Below are 18,851 nucleotides of genomic sequence, written 5' to 3'. Positions count from 1 at the left end.
TCCCCCAAGAGGTATAAAGCATTCTCAGTAGAGCAATGTATGGTAGCAATAACAGAAGTGCTTATAGCTGTCAAACTGTAATATTACTTCATCAGCACAGTTACCTTTTGTTAGATATTGGCAATCCTGACAAAAGGGAGTCTTCATTAATGTTTCTTTCATGATCTTGCAGTGTAGCCCTTTTTCTTCTATTTCTTTCTGCATTTTTTTCTTATTCTTTTTGACTTCCAAGGGTGAAGGGTACATATAGCATTCTCTAGGAATCTCAACACTTCATCAACAACGGTTGTCTTTGTTATCGACACAATCCTGATAGAAGGGACGTGGGATAGGGTTAAGAGACAAGGGAGCTCAAATGTGATCCCCAGTTTAACCTCGACTAACCCAAGCGCAACATAAGGTTCAAGATCTGGAGCCAAGCCAGGACACTTTCCAAAACTTGCAGCATCATATAATAGTATCTAGCCCTACACGGGATTAGCTTAATCTTGAAATTCTTAGCTTTTAGATGGTACTGCAGTTGCATACTTGCATCTGCATTTTCTTTCCTGTTCTTCTATCTTGCTGGTAGGGGTGTCTAGCCACTGACCTTGCCTTGGGAAAAAGAAAACGTAATGCTGAATAAGGCATATATATCTAGTCATAGAAACAGGGAACAACATACCTGACACACATTCAAAATCTCGAGGTACTTATAAGCATAACAATTCCTACTACCTAAATATTTCCATTTACTAAAAAACTGAACCAGAAAAATTGTGTTGCTGAATTATCTTTCTTCATAGCTATCATCATGTTGAAAGGATTGAATTTCACCAATATCTTTCATCACAGGATCCACAAAGGAAACGTTGTTTCCTTCAATTTGTAAATTGTTGCGCACTACTGCAGCAGAAACTGGATCAGTGATCAAGCTAGTGATATTACTTCCAATAGGAAATGACCATCCCACATAAGAGTCGAGCGATTCCAGCTTGCAAACAAATTTTAAACCCAGCCTTACTCTTTCTTCATATTCTTCGACAGGGCTCTCAATAATATGATTGGATATGGCCTTGGGGAGTTGGCTGAGAAGTACATGCAACATGTTAACAAATAGTAGCTTAATCTTGTCAGAAAGCTGTTCTAGTGACGAGTACAAATTATGTTGGATTAAATTCACAATGGCACATGCTTCATCTCGAACAACATCAACTGCGAATAGATGATGGAAATCTCTAATGACTCCAAGTGCGTGATCTAACTCGGAAGGAGATTCATGCGTACCATCTATTGATTTCCTAACCTTCATATGATGCAAGATACCACCAGTAGTCTTGCCCTTCCAAAGAACTTCCGCGGACATGGATTTTATCTTATTACAGAAGTTCCTAGTATTCATTTTGCTATCTATAAAATAGATGATCTCAAAGACTTCATCTAAGGTGTCCTCCATCAATGATGCAGTGATGGAATTTGGCATTGAAATTTTAGCCAATTCTGCAAGTATTAAAATGGAGAGACAGGAAACTTCACGCCTTGCCTTTGAAAACCGCCTCACAAGTTCCTCTCCAAGTGACTCTCTTGATGGATTTTTTGTAGATAGAAGTTTCTTGAGATGCAGCGTAGACTCGCTATTATTCATTTCCATCCATCTCTCCATGTCTTCCACGCCTTTCCTCAACAAACAATCTTTAACTCTCAAATTATTAGTCTGCAGCAGAGCTTTCTGTTCTTCTATCGATCTGTCATCATTTTCACGCTTGAGTATGGTATTCTGTATCAACCATCCTAGAGCTTGTGAGACTAAGTTTACTAATTGTGCAACCAACTTGTTAATGGGGAGGACCATGAAGTTATAGATATACATGAAACTTATATTCAACCACTTAGGTAAGTTTCTCATGTAGAAAGGATATGCAGTCCTTAGATAGGAGAGATGGGGATGGCGGTGAGGTTGCTGTTTACGCCTTGTGTTAATCCGGGTCATGTCGTCAGCAAGTGTGAGCCATCTGCATCCATTTGCAAAGTTAATGACTACAACAGTGATAACTTGAGTCCCTACGAGGATTGGCATTGACCATTCATAATCAGAACTTCCTTTGCAGAATCGTATATCCTTAAAGACAATAGATCGGAACACAGCTTCTACCAGAACCGCTGAACAGATCGTGCTAATCAAGCTCAAAGTGCCAAAATGTGGGAATCTATGTACTAATTGCGGGCAGGAGCTGTAACCAAGTAAGTAACACAGTTTTAGTCGTTGTAACATACTCCTCTCAGAGCCCTTTGTGATGATCTCTCTATTTCGATCAACGGAAACTCCCTTGTGGCCAATTATATCGAAGGCAAAAGCCCACAACATAATCAGTAATACCAACATGGAGAACAGGACAATCGAATGCTCTACAAGGAAATAAAAGATAACGCCAGTGGCCATTTGTATACATATATTTACTACAACAGTAACCACAAATATGCTCAGTGCCACCAAGTTTGAGTAGGACTCTATTTCCCCAAAAATTCCAAGTGAAGGCATGAGAAAACCCATAGACATGCATATAAATACAGTGCCAGTGAGCTTAGATAACTGGTCTTGAGCACTCGGCATGGGAGTGGTGAGATCTACTGGTAGCTTTGAAGCAACTGAGATAAGTGTTAAGGTAACTGAACTAAGCGAGAAGTATCGACAAGGAAACCATGATTTTTTCCGACGAAACCCATCACATAAATCACAGAGTATTAGTATTAAGCATACCAAAGTCGCTGCTGCAGTATATAAGCCAACAAAAGGCACTGGGGAAGAATATTTCCCAGTATACACCATAGTACCATTTAAGCACCAATTTTTCACCATACTAGCTTTTTTGAGCTTTCCACAGAAGCTGGTTATCCTTCTAAGTTTCGTTTCACTTCCTATAAAATGGAATATAATGCAATATATCCTTTGGTTTTTTATGTTGCTATCATCCTTTTGGTACAGAGCTTTCGACATAATGCAATATATCTTTTGGTAGTCCACTCATCCTTTGGTTATTTATGTTGCTATCATCCTTTTGGTTCAGTCATACTGATTTTGCTGCTTTCGTAATTGGCAAAGTTTGACTTTAAGATGACCCTGTTGGACTATTGTGGTTCTCATTGCACTGCCCACTTTAGGATATGATACAGTTCTTAATATTAGGGGCCATTTGTTTTTGTTTTTGTCTCTTATAATACCTTGAGGTTTTATAACCTCTTATAAGATGTGGCCAGTGATTTTTGATATTTTTTTAGTTTGTTTTTTGCTTCTTATAAGATGCATTCTACTAAAATGTCTTATAAGAGCTCCAATTCTATAAGTACCAAAATTGGATATATTTCAATTTTATAAGTCTTATAACTTGAAAAATGACTCAAACACCCCCGTTCATATACCCCTAACCTCATTTATCTCTTCTTTCCTTTTCATTATCTTCTTTTCCAAATAATTTCATTGCCCTAGCTACCACCAAACTATTAAAACCACCACCACTAATGTCGTCACTACCACCACCACCACCAAACTATTAAAACCACCATCACCACTGCCGCCACTACCACTACCATCATCACCTCCACCACCACTATCACCATACTATTAAGACTATCACCACCATCACCACCGTGCTATTAAAACCACCACCACCACCTCCACTACCACTACCATCACTACCACTACCATCGTACTATTAAGACTATCACCACCACCACCACCGTGTTATTAAGATATCCACTTTTTACTATTACTACTACCACTACCACCATCGTGTTATTAAGACCAATATCATCACTTCTACTACCACCACCACCGTGCTATTAAGACCACTACCACCACTACCAACTAACTAAAGTAGTTTCCTCAAATCGATATTCTAATTATCAAAATTGATTTGAAATCGAAAATCAAACTATATTTTTGTTTCAAATTAATCTATTCATGTTAAATGTGATGTAAAGTAGGATTATATTTATCAAATAACCATCTATAAGATGTTATGTATTTGTTTTTTATTTTTCTGAAGTCTTTATAAGAGGAACTTAAAATGAAAAACAAACCACTTTATAAAACCATCTTATAAGACCCTCTTATAACATATGGTCTTATAAGACCCTCTTATAAGTTAACCCAAAAAAACAAATAGCCCCTTAGTACCTATAGAGCGAGTTTTAGCGGAATGACATATGCTCTACAAGTCTACATGCCACTGACAATGGCTGGCAGAAAATAAATCCCCCACATAATTGCTAGTTAAATTTACTATTCTAACTGTGAGAGGAGAGAGAGGGGCAAAATGGGGAGCTGGGAATTTAATTTCAATAATGATACATACACCTACTAATTTGACTTAACTGACTTAATAATGATAACCATTGATTTACATATGGAGACGTGTTCATTTGTTCATTTGTATTTCAATGCAAACCAACGCTATCCAATAATTGTAGGTCTAAAAAGTATTAGTAATTTAATTTAGTAAAAAACGTGTCAATTTTCCCACACATACGAGTGGCTGGTGGGAGAAAGACCATTGGGTCGAAACACAAACCCGCTAACCGTATCCACTATTCTATTGTGATTTGGTGTTTTGGTGCACATGCTAGAGCAATGTAGATTCAGCCATTGCTTTCGACTACCTTGCAAAGCTTGTTGTTGGGTACTCTGATTTCTTTTTCATTCCACCGTTAGATAGTACTATACACAATTATGTGACGGGGGATGCTCAGGGCTCATCCATGTAAGATTTTTATGAGCCTATGACAAAGTAGTTTATGGTTAGCAAGAAGTATTGAAATAAAAGTGAATGAAAAGAAAATCACTCCTGGAGTCTAGATACTAATGTATCTAGTAAGTTTCAAAGGCAGATTTATAGCTCAAATTTTGAGGTATCATTGTTTTAGAATGAAAGATAATGAGTTAAATGTTTTACTATCCAATTCCTGAGATAATGAGATGAGCACTTGTTACAACTTACAATCAGTACTATAGCCAAGGAAGGAAACTAATTCTTTATCGAAAAAAAAGAAAGCAGGAAACTAATTATATACAACTAAAGAAAAATAAAGCCGATGGCTGGAACATGAATATTGGTTCTAATAAACGAGCTAACACTTATATACAATTTGGGAGATTATAAAGCTCCAAACAAACCAATTATTCTATGAATTGCCGTGTGCTGGTTTCATGCAAGTGCAGCAATTTGTTTCACAACTCGAACTTTCTCGCCTTCAAACTTATCATCCTGTTTTTCGGTATCCAAGTCTACCAATAACCGGACAATTTTGTTTGCATTAACTAGAAGTATTTGCACAATAGCAGAAGGCATATCTGGATTGGCAACAAACAGCTTGAACACACCAAACGCCTCTATCTGGATACTCATGCTAGTTTCCCTAAGAAGTTGCATTAGAGTCCTCAAGTTATCTTTTGAGCTCACGTACCGCTTCATAACCATATAATTTGCACGATCACATAACACTTCCCTCAAAAGCTTTACAGCTTGTCTTCTGGTGATGTGTATGGGACTCTCCAGCAGTTTTGAGTTGTAATCAGCTAAAAACCAATCGTAGTTATTGGTAAGAAATTCCGCAACAGTAGATTTATGCCTAGTCATGAGTTCTTTAAAAGTTGCCGAAACATCATATGCGATCTCAAAATTTGGAAGCTGCAAAAACTCGAAAAACTTCTTCATATGGCATTCAGATTCCAACACATACCTAGCAATACTTTGACGACGAATGCACCCCCTCAACATTGTACCATAAGCCAAGGCAATAACGGGGTCTGGGTCTTCATATCCGGATACCAAAACATCAATAAGATCTTTATTTGCTTCCAAATAATCAAACGCAATCAGCCGTGAACGAACCTGCTGTGTTTGCAAATTTGCAACGACTTGAGTAGCATCTTTGCAAGCCTCCAATTTCAGATTTGGAAGGAAAACAATCAAAAGGCGCAACAGGTGCGTATTCTCCTTGAAAAACTCATTAGTCAGTTGCGCGCATGCTTCTGGAACTGGTTCTGATTCAGTACTGCCATAAAGAATACACTTCAATTCACGGAGGTGCTTACTTAGCTCTACGACCTTTTCTTCTCGCTTGGCTTCACGACAAGAGTTGTTGGAGTTGAGAAAGATGAGGAGGTCTCTAGTTAGACAAACGATCTCTACTGCGGTTTTTGGCTTGGGCTTGAACATACTCTTCATGTTCTTGGGCACCATGCACCCCACTTCAACTTCGGGAAAAAGTAGAGACATACTTGAGAAAAAAAAAAAAAAAAAAAATTAGAGTTTCTATTCCCTTTTGCTTTGATTACAACATATTTTTTATTTTCAGGGAGAAGGTAAGGTTGGTGTTTATAAATGGGTTGAAGAACAAGGCGGCGACGAGTAAAACAGATGCAATGCAACACGTTTTCTCAAAGTAGCTTCCTTTTAGAATCGCAATTTCTATTTTGATGATATCCATATTGGTTTCAGCATGCATCTCGGAGTTCGACTTAGAAATAACTTACTTCCTTTTCTCTAAGGGTATAAGAGTAGTCTCGCGTATTTCTTTTCTTCAAGTAGTAAAGTTTAATCCTTAGGTTGGTTGCGGTAAGTGTTAGAAAAATGATTTGCTCAAATCCATTTAAATATGAATGAGTAGTTTGTCTCTTTAGAAATAAAGTTTCCCTTAAGATGAAATGGGTTTTAAAGAAACGGTATGTAATGTGTGTTAAAAACCTTTTCAAAATGATTTAAATTTGTTTGAAGCGGTGCATTTATGCGAAAAGGTCGCGACGGTTTTTCAAAAATGTGATATTTGGTTTCAAAAGCGATTTGTTTCATCATTGCGAAAAGTCGACACTTTTCAACTTCGAAATGAAAAAGTTTGGTTCAAAAGTGCAATTCTTTATATGTTCGAAATGGTGTGTCGTTAAAATGGTGAAACATGTGACTTTTCAAAGAGTTGCTTAATTTTTCCCAAAGAGTCACCGTGTTGTTCAAAAAGGCACCACTCACCTATAAATAGTGGATGAATTTGGAGAAAAAACACCCGGATCACTGAGTTGATCTTTCTCTTCTCCCCTGTTCTTAGTCAAATTCTATGTTGTGTTATTTGAGTCTATAGAATTGAAGTGCTAGCTTTCTATAGAAGGAAATCCGTTCTATCTTGGGAGATAGTTTCCCATCAACCTTCAAGCACCGTGAGGGGGAAAATCTGTCTTAAGGACATAGTGTATCTACACTAGGCTCGGATTTAATTAAGAAGTACAAGACACTTACAAGACAAAAGGTTTGTATAGTTTGGTAATTGGTAAAGAGTAAGTACAATTAAGTTGTATATTCCTAACAACTCTTCACTCTTGTATTTCTTGTCCAACGAATCCCAAAGTTCCTTAGCAGTCTTGAACACACTATACACATTGTATAATGAGTCAGCCAACCCACTAAGGACGTAATTTCTACACAAGAAATCAGCATGAAACCAAGCATCCTTGGCCAAAACCTTCTCCTTGTCGGTTTCATCGGGGCTTACATCGAGCCTTATCCCATAGAAACCTTGCCAAGTTCGGGGTAGTCGGATAGAAGAGCATCTTCATTTGCCCGGTTTTTTTAAAATCAGTTCCATTGAACTTTTCGGGCTTCTCCCCATGAGGAGCGAATGGGGAGACATCGATAGGAACGATATCGGCCGGGGAGTAACTAGTGGTGTTGCCATATTCGAAATATAACTACATTTTGTTATTTCCTTAAACAAAAAGAAAAGAAAGCAGAAACAAATTACGTTGGGTAAAGAAGAAGAAGAAAAGAAATTACGTCTTAAGTTGTTAGGAATATACAACTTAATTGTACTTACTCTTTACCAATTACCAAACTATACAAACCTTTTTGTCTTGTAAGTGTCTTGTACTTCTTAATTAAATCCGAGCCTAGTGTAGATACACTATGTCCTTAAGACAGATTTCCCCCTCACGCGGTGCTTGAAGGTTGATGGGAAACTATCTCCCAAGATAGAGCGGATTTCCTTCTATAGAAAGCTAGCACTTCAATTCTATAGACTTCGTGAACACAACATAGTATTTGACTCTAAGAACGAGGAGGAGAAGAGAAAGATCAAAACTCGTGTGATGCGGTGTATTTTCTCTCCAAATTCATCCACTATTTATAGGTGAGTGGTGCCTTTTCAAAACAACACGGTGACTCTTGGGAAAAAGTAAGCAACTCTTTGAAAAGTCACATGTTTCAAAAGGACACACCATTTCAAAGATATAAGATTGTTTGAAATTGCCTATTTCGAAAGGTTGCACCTTTTCGCATGATGCAATCTTGTTTCAAACCCGATTACACATTTGAAAGGTCGCACCCTTTTCGCATAATGCAACTGTTTCAAACAAATGCATCATTTTGAAAAGGTTTTTTCACGCATTCGTCTTGTTTCAAGAAAAAACCCATTTAATCTTAAGTGGGGTAACTTGGGAGACAAACTACTCATTCATATTTAAATGGATTTGAGCAAATCATTTTTCTAACAATGGTCCTATCTTCACCTTCTTAGGTTTAGGGACTTCCACTTTAGCAAGACACCCCCACACTTTTAAGAATTCGTAGGAAGTCTGATGACCTTTCCACAATTCGTATGGTGTTTTAAGCGTCTTCTTGTTAGGAATCTTGTTGAGAATGTAATTGGCAGAAAGCAAAGCTTCCCCCCACAAATTTTGGGGTAAACCAGAACTTAACAACATAGCGTTCATCATCTCTTTTAGAGTTCGGTTTTTGCATTCCGCAATACCGTTTGATTTAGGTGAATAAGGAGCCGTAGTTTGATGAATGATTCCATGTTCAGAACAGAAACCTTCAAAAGGTGATTCATATTCACCTCCTCTATCACTCCTTATAGCCTTAATCTTTTTGCTTAGTTGATTTTCAACTTCATTTTTATAGTGTTTGAACACTTCAATTGCCTCATCTTTACTTCTCAACAAGTAAACATAACTATATCTAGTGCTATCGTCAATAAAAGTAATGAAATACTTTTACCACCTCTAGAATCCACGCGTGCTTAAGATCACATATATCCGTGTGTATTAAGTCTAGAGGTTGAAGACTTCTTTCAATGGAATGAAAGGATGATCCGGGTCAACTTGGATTCTACACAAGTTTCACATTTATGGTGTGGTTCTATTTTTAATTTTGGTATATAGTCCAAATTAATTAATCATAAAGTATCATAATTAACATGTCCTAATCTACCATGCCATACATGTGAAGACTCAATCAAGTAAAGCGGAAGATTCAACTTTATTGGCGCTTTTTGGCGCAATAGTAAAACAAGACATCCTAAAGAGCCCATCCCGAAGATAGCCCCTTTCCCAACGAATACATCATTCTTAGTTAGTACAAATTTATCAGAAACAAAGACTAACTTAAAGCCATTCTTGCTCAGCAGCGACCCAGAAACCAAGTTCTTGCGAATGTCAGGCACATAGAGCACCTCATTCAGAGTTAGTTCCTTTCCAGAAGTCAACCTCATCACCACCTTTCCTTTGCCTTCAACCATGGACGTAGAAGAGTTTCCCATAAAGAGTTGTTCTTCCTTTTCCACAGCATGATAAGTGGTGAACATCGACTTGTTGGAGCATATGTGGCGAGTAGCACCAGTATCCACCCACCATTCCCTTTCATTTCCAATCATGAGACATTCGTAAAACCACAGCCAGATAGGTTCATGTCATTAACATTGTTAGAAAGCGTGTCCATTGTCACATTGGCTTCAGTCTTTTTGTTTTATACTTCTTTTGCTTTGCGACATTCACTTGCCTTATGTCCAACCTTCCCACAATTGTAGCACTTGCCCTTGAACTTAGTAGGCGTACTACTCTCTTCACCTTGAGCTTTGTCTTGGTGCTTCCTCTTTCCCTTAGCACTAGATCCTTCCACAACATTGGCCTTTGCCACCATGGGATCCTTGCCCTTCTTCTCAGATAGGCGGTTATCTTCTTCTATCCTTAGACGGACAATCAGCTCTTCAAGATTCATATCTTTGCGTTTATGCTTAAGATAGTTCTTAAAATCCTTCCAAGATGGTGGTAATTTCTCAATCATAGCAGCCACTTGGAAAGATTCTCCTAGGGTCATTCCTTCAGCAATGACATCATGGAAGATTACTTGAAGTTCTTGGACTTGGCTTATGACGGTCTTACTATCCGTCATTTTGAAATCAAGAAATCTACCAACTATGAATTTCTTCATGCCAGCATCTTCACTCTTGTATTTCTTGTCCAACGAATCCCAAAGTTCCTTAGCAGTCTTGAACACACTATACACATTGTATAATGAGTAACCAACCCACTAAGGGCGTAATTTCTACACAAGAAATCGAAGATGAAACCAAGCATCCTTGGCCAAAACCTTCTCCTTTTGTCGGTTTCATCGGGGCTTACATCGGGGAGCCTTATCCCATAGAAACCTTGCCAAGTTCGGGGTAGTCGGATAGAAGAGCATCTTCATTTGCGGTGCTTTTGAAATCGGTTCCATTGAACTTTTCGGGCTTCTCCCCATGAGGACGAGAATGGAAAACGGCAGGTAGGAACGATAGAATAAAGGGAGTAACTAGTGGTGTTGCCATATTCGAAATATAACTACACTTTGTTATTTCCTTAAACCAAAAAAAAAAAGAAAACATAAACAAATTCTCGTTGGGTAAAGAAGAAGAAGAAAAGAAAAATCTGTCTTAAGTTGTTAGGAATATACAACTTAATTGTACTTACTCTTTTTACCAATTACCAAACTATACAAACCTTTTGTCTTGTAAGTGTCTTGTACTTCTTAATTAAATCCGAAGCCTAGTGTAGATACACTATGTCCTTAAGACAGATTTTCCCCCCTCGCGGTGCTTGAAGGTTGATGGGAAACTATCTCCCAAGATAGAACGGATTTCCTTCTATAGAAAGCTAGCACTTCAATTCTTAGACTTCGTGAACACAACATAGTATTTGACTAAGAGCGGAGGAGAAGAGAAAGATCAAAACTCGTGTGATCCGGTGTGTTTTCTCTCCAAATTCATCCACTATTTATAGGTGAGTGGTGCCTTTTCGAAACAAACACGGTGACTCTTGGGAAAAAGTAAGCAACTCTTTGAAAAGTCACATGTTTTGAAAAGGACACACCATTTCGACATATAGCACTGTTTGAACCGATTGCCTATTTGAAAAGGTTGCATCTTTTCGGCATGATGCATTTGTTTCAAACCTTGGCATTTCGAAAAGGTCGCACCATTTTCGGCATAATGCATCGTTTTCAAACAAATGCATCATTTTGAAAAGTTTTTTCTCACATTACGTACTGTTTCAAGAAAAAACCCATTTCATCTTAAGTGGGGTAACTTGGGAGACAAACTACTCATTCATATTTAAATGGATTTGAGCAAATCATTTTTCTAACAGTAAGAACAAACTCAAAACCTTCCCTTTATCGGGGGTTTTGATCGGAAACAGCAAGGGATGTGAGATTTCTCATCTGAGAACATGGATATCTCGGAGTTCGACTGATCTATCGATGGATAGCAGTATATCTTCTTTTCCTCCTCTTCCTTCCCATCCAACTCCACTTCCTCAGCCTCCTTGTGCTGGTCCTTCCCCCTCAGCAGATGCTACACGGTCTTAGCCACTTATCTCCTCAGTGGCAGCACCTTCCTCAGTTGGAATTCCACCAGTTGCTTCAGTGCCTACTGCATCATCATGGAGTAATTTATTCCTTCAAAATAGAGCGTCTGCTCTTAAAAAAACACTAAAGCACTTCACTTTACAAGAAGTGAATGGTGTTACTCAGGTACCGATGGATTTGATTATGCAAGGATGTAATGAATGGAATGACTACATGGTGGGATTCTTTATAGAACAGCGCCTCTCATTCCCATATGTGAAAAACGTTTTTCAACAGCGATGGAAATATAAAGGGTCATTTGAGATTATTGCGGATAAAGATCTGTTCTATTTCAAATTCTCGGGCAATAAAGCTCGTCAAGCAGTTTTAGAGGAAGGTCCAATCTTTATTGGTGGTCGTTGCTTTATCATAAGTCCATGGACTCGAGGTGTTGAAAAACAGCGAGCAATAGTAACAACAATCCCTGTGTGGGTTAAATGTCACAACGCCCCTAAGGAGCTGTGGACTGATTATGGTTTGGGGTTCGTAGCTAGCAAGGTGGGACGTGAGCATGCTAAACCTAAAAGCAAACCCCTCTCTGCTTCATCAAAGACATAACTGTGTCCAACCCTTTCATCTACAGCTTCTACCTTCACGGTATACAGACCATACCCAGTCAACCAATAGTCTAGACCCAACAATCGTGGTCTGTGGTCGTCGACCGCATGTGACCGCGAGCAGAACAGCACCAAATCCGTATATATCAGTCTTGTGTAGCCTTACCACTGGCAATGCACTCTGGTGCAGTGTAGCAGAGGTTGCTAGGTACTCCTGTAAATACCTCGTAAAAGGTTTTCTCATTGTCTAAAACACATGAGAGGCCAAAATCACCCAAACGCGCATTTAAGCTACAGTCAAGCATGCTGTTGCTGGCTTTGAGCTTTGGTGCACCACCTTTTGTCTATTTTCGCTGTGGAGATACTGCAAAGCAGAGGATACACCTTCCAGGATCTTGTACCGCTCGTTCCAACTTAGTCTCTTATCATGCCCTCCAAAAAGGTAGTTGTTGAGGCTTCCATTTGGCATGTAGTCGTATACCAATAGGAGCATCCCCTCCTTGTAGCACCACCTTGAATTGAGAAATGGGACAGATTAAATCATGTTTTGAGTTAGTCAAAGAGGATATCATGGTAGACCGGCAATGGATTATGCACTCAACGCACAACATGCAAGAGTCAAATTTGTGCAACTCTTTCCTTGATTCTTGCCCTTCCTCTTCGTTACAACAGTGAGTAAATATCTCTTTGCACCCCGCAGTGTGCTGTGTGCTGTGTTCTGTGAACCAGGACATGTTGATCTCGAGATATGTTTAACAATTTAGGAAATGAGATGTTACTAGCTGTTTTTTACTACCAGTGAATGGATTTTCGTTTAGTTATTCTCTTACGAAAGCCTGCTACACATGCTACCAACAAGACCAAACTACGAACCGATAAGACCACAATATTCTTTGTCGGTAGCCTTGTTTGCTTATCCTGTTTTTGGGAGTTTTCCTTGATCAACTCCCAACTATGACCAACATATGATGGATCCAAAATATGGATCCTGATTTATGAAATCCTTTATATTAACATTGACAGTCATTACTACATCCTTGTTCATGTATATCTTTAGTTGCTTCTTTTTTCCCCTGTATTGAACTTTGACAGTGTAATTTCTAACTCGGACAGTAGAAACAACATAAATGTCAATAGGACTAGGAGTACTCACTGGATTCAAATACCGTCGGGGTGGATGATATGATTTTTTAAACATGGCCTCATCATCAGAAAAAGAACAAGCAGCACCTTTGTCTTCCTCAGCAATCAAAGAATCATATACTATCTGCCCTTCTTCAGAAAAGAACAAGTGTACCTCCTTCTTAACGATGTGATCTGAAAACGACAATGATCTGGAGTCTCGATATGGACTACAACACTTCTCCCTGAAAAACTGTTGGACACACATTTTTTTAAGGTCTCGACTAAGGAACTAAAGTGTTCAAATCAAGAATGGGAAAATAGGTGTCCGGATTAGTATGAAAAGCTCCATTGTTACATGTACATGCATCTGATAACATAGTCAAATTGTTGCAAGATTTGTCCTCAAATAAATCCATCTCATATGAGATTACAAGATTTGAAGCTATGAGAATGACCAAAACTAGTACAGCAAACATTTCAACACTTATCTATTATAATAAAAAACAATGGCAGGACAAAGGGTGGTCGGGATCGCGTGGGGATCTGCATTTGATGGGGCATAGGTGTACGCTCCATATCGTTTCGAAACACCTTTGAGTAGTTTTTAATGTGTCATTTAATTACGGTTGTAATAAAGTGTAGAAACCATGACTCTTGGCCTCTTGGTCATAAATAACCCCAAATATTAAGATTAATTGTCATTTAATTAAGGTTATAATAAACGGTAGAAACTATGATTCTTGGGCATAAATAACTCTAAATATTCAAATTAAGTACCAGTAAAAATAGGATCATGGAGTAAGGAAATGAAAACAACTTTGAAACATAAAACACCCAAGATTCACGCATGCTTTAACATCTATACATCGGATCAATTTTATCTTCATTAGCATGGGATTCTTCAGATTAATTACTCCATCATTTAATTTCTAACATTCAACTCTTTCTCTGATAAAGTCTCATTCTCTCCATCCCTTTTTCACCTTCTAAAACCCGTTATCCCTCTCTACAATAGTTTGATTTATCTTCGAATTTACTCAAATGCGGGCCATTACACATTTTATTTTGATCATTTTTTATTTTATTTTTTGATGATGTGAGTGTGATTCTTTATTTTTCATGGTTCTATCATTCTATGTCATCGAAATGGTAGCATTTTTCGCACATTCCTAATCAGTTTTAACCAGTCCTGGTAAGATTCACTTATTATGATCACAATGTTTTGATCGAGTCCACAGTTGGGTTAAAAGTTTTTGCTTACTATTGTTTAATTTTTTGCTTATCTTTCCTTAGTTGCGAAATTTAAGGAAACGTTTTGTATTGTTCGTATTGTAGCTTATATGCATTTTAGTGTGCTTTAAATTTCTGATTTGATTTATGGGCACACTTAATTTCTAATCCATGGATATTTGGATTGGTGTGAAAAAATCGCCATTAAATAGCACTAGATTGATTTATAGTTTAGTTGGGCTATTTGAATTGAAATCGATACACACTTTGATCCTAATCAATCGAGGAAAAAGAAAATATTTTGTTGTTGCTAGCTATTGAGATGTAGGTAGTTTATTGGTCTCAATTTGATAACTTTTTACTGCACTAGCTTTAGATTTTTTTTTTCTTTTCCTCAACTTTTTGAAAAATGTGATGCTTCTCTTCCACTCGAATAAATGTAGGCTTTTAAAGGAGTATCAATGCACAAGGGTTCTTATTTAAACTTTCAGAGATTAAATTTATTCAATTTATGATTAAGTGAGGTTGAAGCAATAGCAAAGATTGGAAAGGCTAAGTGGTCTTTTTATTTGAATATGTACAAGCACACAAAATTATTTATGGTTCTTGAAGTAGTATGGTATACACCGAGTGAGTTATGCGTTGTATGTATGTGAATAGTTTCTTATAATGGCACTTTAGATTGTTATGTTGGATCTACTTAGGGAATTCAGTCAAAAGTTTGATGCCACGATACCATGCCCAAACAATTTTTCTTATGTTGTTTAACATGGGATATTCCAATAAGTAATCTCTTTTGTTGAACTACACATTTGAAGCTTTGAAGTTCATCATCATTATACTTACTAACATAAGCTAATATCATTACATATATCGCCTTCTTTGCTTTATAACACAATGTCGAGAAAGATCTAATATCAGAAAAGGTTGAAAAACCTTCTTGAATTGGTTGCTTAACCTTAAGGGCATTGGGGTAGTGGGTTGCTATTCTTAGGAACGCTTCCACCCTTAACTTATTCATCGTAAGCATCTCTTTAATTGCGACTATACTTAGACAATCTACCCATTTGTCATGTTCCTAATTATTTGTGATCAAAAGTTATTCAAGTTTGCAAATCGGAGAGATTTGTGTGCGTGATCTCAACCTCAATTTATTTGTGATTATATATTTGGAGATAGTATTTATTAGTGGATACAGCTCTTTACATTGTTGTGGATTACTTAGACCTTCAAACAACATGGGCAATAGCTCCTTTTATCTTAATTCTTGCATGATCAAACTTGAGCAGTTGCAGTCCATATAGAATGGGCATTGGTATTAGCATTTGTAGACGTGTTTTGAATTACTCGAGTATGTGGTGCGATTTGTTTTAACCTGCTTTTCTAAAATTTGATGATATGCTTGGTACACTTGATATGATTTATTAGTTGTTATGTTTTCTTAAGTTGTTGTTTGTCTTAGAATAATTAAAGTCAAAAATATATTACGATTAAGGCATTTTAGCGGTCAGATACTCTACTGTTGGGATTGCACTAGAGTGAGGACAAGACAAACAAAATCAGTGGTTGAGATAGAGTCTTCACACATTTATTTGGGGCCAAGAAGTGGCCAATGACAATGTGTATCCTACATTTGAGGTTAGTATTAGACTATATTAGTGAGAGAGAACGGGTAGGTTTTCATAATGATTGAGAATTAAAACCACGTATTCTTCCCAAAACGCTTCATATTCTTAATTTGCTTAATGAAACCCACGACCCTATGCAATCCCCACTCTCTCGCTCTCTTCTTCAAACCCCTCCTGCTTTTCGGTTTGAGTGTCGTCGATATCACCATGAAAAAAAGGGAATCAAGGGAGTAGTTCACTTCCATTTCCATAAAAACAGGTGAGTTGTTTCTTCTTTTTCTTTAATGCAAAAGCCTTACTAATCGCTGAATATAGTTTTACACCAAGTGGTACTCTTGATTTAGTATATTGTTTTCCTATCTCTAATGCAAAAAGAATTTATCTATTCATCTGCTCATGGTAGCAATTCTCCTTGCAAGTCACCTTACATCTCATCTTTTGCCTTTTCAGGTCTTGGTTCAGAGAAACAATTACACATTCATTTTTGTCATAAGCGTAAGTACATACACCATAATGTTGAACTCTATCTTGAAAAATATATTCCCCGTGCTATTATTAGAGTAGTTGTTTATTTCAAAAACATTTTGTATGGTATTAGTCTCTACATCAAGTGGCTTAGATAACCAAATAACAAAATCAATAGTGTTTTGGAGGCTAAGATTGATGAAAGCAAGTTAATTTGACTAACACCATTATAGAAGGTAAGTTATTCGGAACTTATTTATTTTTAAGCGCAATTATACACTTTATTCTTTTCTTCATTCAAAGTTCTCTTTGAGGAAGTTTCTTCTCCAACTCTACCTCCCAATCTTCATTGATCTAAAGCTTGCAACAATAGAACTTTCTTTACTTTATTCTCTATTTGATTTCATTTTATCACCTTTTCAGTCTGCTTATAGAGGTCGCCTATCTTTTTAAAAAGGATTTGTTAGGTTTTAGGTTTCTTTAAATGTGATTGGCATTGTAAGAATGCTTACCTTAAAGGAATGATGTCTACACAAAAAGATATCTTTAATAATTCCCCCAACAATATATTAGTTAAACCCTACCAAAAGAATCATGTTTTTGACCATTGTAGTTCTTATACCATAGGATACTATGTGAAGTCTTCACTAGATTGAGCAATGTATGTCTCATCTGCCTGAGTAGGTTGAACATAGCACTACTATCTATTTAGAATTGAAAAATGCAACTTATAGTGCCGTTGGGAAAGTGCCTAAGATACTGCTTGATGGCGTTATTTCATTACAAATCGTGATTCTCCTTTCCCATTTTCTTATTTGTCGTACTTCTTTATTATTTGCCAAATTTTATCATGTAGAGTGTTTCATAGTTTGCTTTGCCTCTATTTATATTTTTGAACTATGCATTTGAAGTTGAACGTTGAGCATAAGTCTAAATTATGCCAAATCAAAGCTTCAAATGATGTAGTAATTCCTTGGGAATGGGTTGTCACCGAAATTGGTAACTTTCATACCTAAACTATTTCTTTGATCCACTTTATTGATTGTGCCTCTTTGCGGTACTCTCCTTCATTATTTTCCCATTTTTATTTTGTGGAGTTTTGATGGTCAGTCATTGATTATTTGCTTATCTTTTTGTTGAGCCATGCTTATGGGAGACTGTGATTGGTTGAATGCTTAGCGATAGTGAAATTAATATATGAAAATGTAAGGTCGATTCGGCCAATCCAACCAGCCTTTGGGACATTTCAGTCCACCGTCGATAAATGTAAATTTGGTCAAGGTGTTATACAACCTTGAGCCTAGAATGGGGTGCTTACTAAGTTGTTCAATGAGGAGTTGGGTTTCATAAAAGTGTGTAGGGATTTGAAAAGATATTTCTGGATGCATGATGCACGTGTTCTCAAACTTATACTTTGTCCATCTTGATATTCTCCATTCAGTGGCCAAATCGACCCAACGTAAATGTTGCTTATACAATTTTTTTTTATTTGTTTTAGTGCCATATGTATCATAATTCATTTTCTTCCACGTCATGAAAATTTTCAAATAATAAGGCTGATGGTTTGTTTTGGATCCACGTATTATATTGATTTTATGCGTAGCATATCCCGACATCAAAAATTAGTCACCCATACTTCTTTTTGTTGGGGGTTCTCCTAATTTGCTTTGTAGTTCAATTTTGTTGTTACATTATCAGTGTTTTTTTTTTTGAATGGTAAGCATTGCAGGGAGGCATAGGTTGGACTACTGATTGGAATTTAACCGATCTAGCTTGGAGTTTTTATTGAGCATAGGCTACAATCTTTGCATTAGACATGTTTGGATGAAAGTTGTATGGGGCACAAGCTTTGGCAGACACATTCCTTCTAAAATATTTGAATTTTAGTTGTTTTGATCACTTGGCACACCTCATTATGGGTTTGTCTAAAATTGCTTGCTAGATCATGTTGTAACCAAATTTTAACTTTTTTTTTCTTCTTTTTTGGTAAATGTTGAGGATTGAAGGTTGTTAAAAGTGGAATAAGGAATTCAGGGAGGTACTTGATTCAATTGACGCGAAGATTTTGCACTTACAATATGAAAGCCAGTGATTCAAGTTCAAATACAGCGCTAAAGAACATTTATTCATAGTAAACACCTTTATTCACCTGGCACACCACA

General features: G+C 37.2%; 1 long non-coding RNA gene and 1 pseudogene across 2 annotated transcripts; both read right to left on the bottom strand.

Annotated features, from left to right (window-relative positions):
• Positions 1-5,004: 5,004 nt before the first annotated feature.
• On the bottom strand, positions 5,005-6,511 carry LOC147478471 (putative MO25-like protein At5g47540 pseudogene; annotated as a pseudogene). Its single transcript, XR_015207373.1, has one exon. The product of XR_015207373.1 is annotated as a putative MO25-like protein At5g47540 pseudogene (transcript).
• A 5,438-nt stretch (positions 6,512-11,949) lies between these two features.
• Positions 11,950-13,851, bottom strand: LOC147478470 (uncharacterized). Its single transcript, XR_015207372.1, has 2 exons — positions 13,395-13,851; positions 11,950-12,753 (listed from the first exon to the last, which is right to left on the bottom strand). It is a non-coding gene; the product is annotated as an uncharacterized LOC147478470 (long non-coding RNA).
• Between the last annotated feature and the right edge of the window lie 5,000 nt (positions 13,852-18,851).

Source organism: Coptis chinensis, chromosome 9 (genome assembly GCF_015680905.1).
Source record: "Coptis chinensis isolate HL-2020 chromosome 9, ASM1568090v1, whole genome shotgun sequence".
Lineage (NCBI taxonomy): Eukaryota > Viridiplantae > Streptophyta > Magnoliopsida > Ranunculales > Ranunculaceae > Coptis > Coptis chinensis.
This window is presented reverse-complemented; position numbering and strand designations above follow the sequence as displayed.